Raw genomic sequence first — 4,500 nt, 5'->3', positions numbered from 1 at the left:
TTTGGGATAGTTTGTTACAGAGCAATATACAGGCTGGATGCAGTGGCTCATGCCTGCAATCCCAACACTTTGAGAGGTCAAGGCAGGAGGATCACTTGAGCCCAGAGTTTGAGACCAGCCTGGGCAACATAGTGAAACCCTTGTCTCTACAAAAAAAATAAAAATAAAAATAAAAAAAATTCTTTTAAATTTATTTAAAAACAAAAAATAAAATGTAGAGCAATATACAAATGGAATAGACATGAGGGAACTGTGGTGGAAACCAGTTTCAGCTGCTCAGCTTCACTGCTCATGACGAATCAGGAAGCAGAGACAAGAATCCTGCCAGAATTCTCTTTAGGATATAAGATAGAACATCTGGGGCTCTTCTCAAAGCCTGTACCCTTAGCAATGCTCATGACAGGGGTCTGGAGTGTGGGCTTAGAGGAAAGCACCATCAGTAGCCTCTAAGCAAACAGACCATGATTATGATCCAGACCATAATGTTGGCTGGAGTAGACTTGAAATATGTGGCCAGCTCAGATTCTAGGGGAACAGCATTAGAGGGTAAAATCCCTATTTCCCATTAAAGCAAGGTCAGGTAAGGGCTTCTAGAAGAAGTGACATCAATACTGAGACCTGAAGGATAAATCATAGTTAGCTGGACAAAGAGGGGACAGTATATGCAAAGGCTGTGAGATGGGAGGTGGCACAGAGCATTGGAGGAACTGGAAGACAGCCAGGGTGGCTGGAGAGGAGGGAGTCCACACAAGTCCAAGTGGGACTCAGAGGGTAGAATCTCTCACCCATGCCTACACCACCACCAGGAAGGAGGCTTTGATTTTTGCCTTCTATTTCAGAAAGGCTTGCTTTGCACTTTGAACTCTGTTTTGGGTTGATCTTGGGAGTGGCGATTTGAGGGAAACAACAAAACAGTATGTAGCTAAGTGAAGAGGTAGACCACAGAAAATATATATTAGTCACTGCTCTAGCTTGCAGCAAGCAGACTGAAAGTCTCACAGGAGGCTGGGCGTGGTGGCTCACACCTGTAATCCCAGCATTTTGGGAGGCCAAGGTGGGCGGATCATGAGGTCAGGAGTTTGAGACCAGCCTGGCCAATATGGTGAAATCCTGTCTCTACCAATATACAAAAATTAGCCAGGTGTGGTGGAGAGCACCTGTAGTCCCAGCTACTCAGGAGGCTGAGGCAGGAGAATCGCTTGAACTTGGGAGGCAGGAGTTGCAGTGAGCCGAGATCACGCCACTGCACTCCAGCCTGGGCGACAGAGTGAGACTCCGTCTCAAAAAAAAAAAAAAAAAAAAGTCTCACGGGAAAGGTTCCTTTGTCCCCCTCAGAGGGTGTGCGATGGGGGTGTGGCTCGCTTCTTCAGTGCCCTGCTGCTCAAACTTCTAGGGGAACATACAGATGGGCAGGCTGTGGGGCTCTGACCCCACGGCAGTGTCAAGGGGTGAATGTTTACAGCTGAAGCTCCGGTGAGCGTGTGTTACAGGGTGCTCTTTCAGTTTTGCCATCTGTAGGCAGCTTGGGTTAGTCAGCTCAATTAGACCCTCTACTTTGTCACTAGGACAGAGGGTTTTCTGTATCCCAGGGTTTCTTGCCTTGGTGTACCAGAAGAATCAGATCACACGTGGGCTTGGAGAATGAGTGCAAGGTTTTATTGAGTGGAAGTAGCTCTCAGCAGATGGGGGAGCCAGAAGGGAGATGGTTTTCCTCTGGAGTTGGGCCGCTTGGTGTCCCAGGCTCTCCTCCAACTGCCCCAGCCAAACTCTGCGTCCTTCTGCTGGTCAGTGGCCTGCTGGCATGCCGATGCCGGTGCCAGTGCGTTCCTCTTGACATCCAGCCGCCTGTGTGTCCCACCGCCAATATACTCCTCTAGATGTCCAGCCGCTTCTGTCTCTGCCGTGCTAGGGTCTCGGGTTTTTATAGGCACAGGATGGGGGTGTGGCAGGACAGGGTGGTCTTGGGAAATGCAACATTTGGGTGCAAAAGCAGGAGTGCCTGTCCTAAACTAGGTCCACGAGGGTGGAGCCCTAGCCAGGGAGCACAACCTTCCTCTACCCAACATTTCCCTTCCGCTGTTCCGTATCATTTAAAGGGACCACGCTCTTCCCTTCCCAGCGTTTCCATATCAAAAGCAGAAGAACCCATGACTGTCCGCATTTGGGCCAAGTGAGCATGAAATAGTTGAGGGATGGAAAGCTACTGCACATTTTGTGGTGGAATGATTGGGGGCACTGCTGGGTACAAAGGATGGGCAGAAAATGGGCCAGGCTCATTCATCGGGAGCCACCAGGAGGACTTTCTGCCAGTGAGGAGCCGGGGGGAAGGCGCTTCTCTCCCTAAGTCCAGCAGGCAGACACCATGGTAGATGGCAGGAGAGGTGCTTCCCAAAGTTTGGAGAGGCTCTGTTCCTAAGTCTGAGTCAGCAGAAGGGAAACAGGAGGGAATTGGAGGATAAAGAGGGGGCCCATGCAAGGGAGCCAGCCCCTTTGTGCCTGCAGGGCACAGGGCAGGTACAATCTGCCCACTGTGGCCTCAGGTACATGAGAATCAGAAAGGCAAAGACCCCACCACTGAGGGTAGAAGGTGTTACGGTGCTGGAGTGAGGGCTCAATGCCCGAGTATCCCTTTCCCTCTGGGGTTTCTCAGGGAGGGAGTCATCTTGGTGCCTGAGCCCTGCCCCCAATGCAGAGACCCTTAGTATGGTAGAACCTGATGAACCATGGGGCTTAGGCTTAGGCCAGGCTTCAACCTTCCAGCTTCCTTCCCCAAGGGTCCAGCCACAGGTGGAGAAGATGGGCCAGAAAGAAAGGGTGGCCAGCCCCTACACTCCCCCAGCTAACTCATCACTGGGACAGTGCCTCCAGGTCTGGCTGCCACGAGGGAGATGTGAAAGAAAGAGAGGACGTAGAGAGAGGCCTCTATCAAGGCCACGTGCCTCTGAAAATCCAGTCACCGCATCCATGAGTAAATTCTGAGTGATGGATGTTCTTGACCCCCACCAAGTAAAATGAGCCACCCTGCCCCCACCACACCCTCTCCACCTTCCACCCTGTTACAACTGAGGAGGTGTCCCTCCTATTTAAGGTCAATGCTGCCAACAATGTGTTGGATCCCAACACTTCCCTTTCTTTCCACCTCCTTAGGAACTTTATACCATCAATTACGCCTTCTGTCTCCCAAATACCTGCCACCTTTATACACATTCATGTCTCTCTTATCCTCAACAGATCATTACATCATTCCTTCCACCCCATATTCCCCCTCCATGAACAGCCCTGCCTCTTTCTACCTTCCAAGTCAGTCCGCATCCTGGCTCCATTTTCTCACTTCCCAAGTCCCTGAACTCATTCTCCTGAACTCTGTGATCCAGCCTCCCACACGTCACTTTGCTGACAAGCCTGCTGCTAAAGTCACCTGCTGCTAAAGTCACCTGCTGCTAGTGACTACCATGGCCCTAAATGACACAACCAGTCCTCGTTTTCTTGCCTTTCTGCAGCTTGTGACCTGTTGACCACATCCTCCTTCCTGACCACTCTCCCCCTACATCTGTGCTGTGACCTTTTTTCTCCTGGCTTTCTACCCACTTCCCTGGTAGCTTCTTCTTCATCTCCTTTACAGAAGCTTCCCCTTCCACCCAGACATTGCACCCTAGCCCCAAACAGTTAATATATTAGTTGCCAGAGTGGTTGCCATGTGTGGTAGATTTAAGAAGCTCCCAGGTGGCCAGGCGTGTAGTGACTCATGCCTGTAATCCCAGCACTTTGGGAGGCCAAGGTGGGTGGATCACTTGAGTTCAGGAGTTCGAGACCAGCCTGGCCAACATGGTGAAATGCCATCTCCACTAAAAATAACAAAAATTAGCCAGGTGTCATGGCACATGACTGTAATCCCAGCTACTCGGGAGGCTGAGGCAGGAGAATCGCTTGAACCCAAGAGGCAGAGGTTACAGTGAGCCGAGATCATGCCACTGCACTCCAGCCTGGGCGACAGAACAAGACTCCGTCTCAAAAAAAATAAATAAATAAAAATAAAAAATTTAAAAAAAAAACTCCCAGGTGATTTTTACGTGCAGCCAGGGTTTCGAGCCACTGCCTTCAAAGTTGTATCTGCAGCTCCTGGAACACCGAAAGACAACTCTGCTCCCCAGAAGGCATTCACCCAGATCCAGTGATTCCTTCTCCATTTGCATATGAGCCATTCCGGAGACTGACACAGAAGTTATGCAGGGCCTTCCCCTATCCGTAAATAATCTGAATACATCTTTCCATAGTGGACTAATTAGGGAAGTAGTTCTCTTTGAGACCTTAGTCATATATCTAGAAACAAACTTATATTTTTATCTCTTGAATCATGAATTTTAAAGAAAATCTAGAATGCTAAAATGCCTATGCCCAAATTATGATGTTTTGGTTCAGTTCTCTGCTTCCCTCCGCCCCCCACCAGAATTGTCACTGCTGTCTGCTTTCTGACTTCCTGTCCCCGGGGAATTTTCCTGC

This window comes from Pan paniscus, chromosome 19 (assembly GCF_029289425.2).
Source record: "Pan paniscus chromosome 19, NHGRI_mPanPan1-v2.0_pri, whole genome shotgun sequence".
Classification (NCBI taxonomy): domain Eukaryota; kingdom Metazoa; phylum Chordata; class Mammalia; order Primates; family Hominidae; genus Pan; species Pan paniscus.
The sequence above is the reverse complement of the archived record's forward strand: the minus strand, read 5'-3'. Positions refer to the sequence as shown.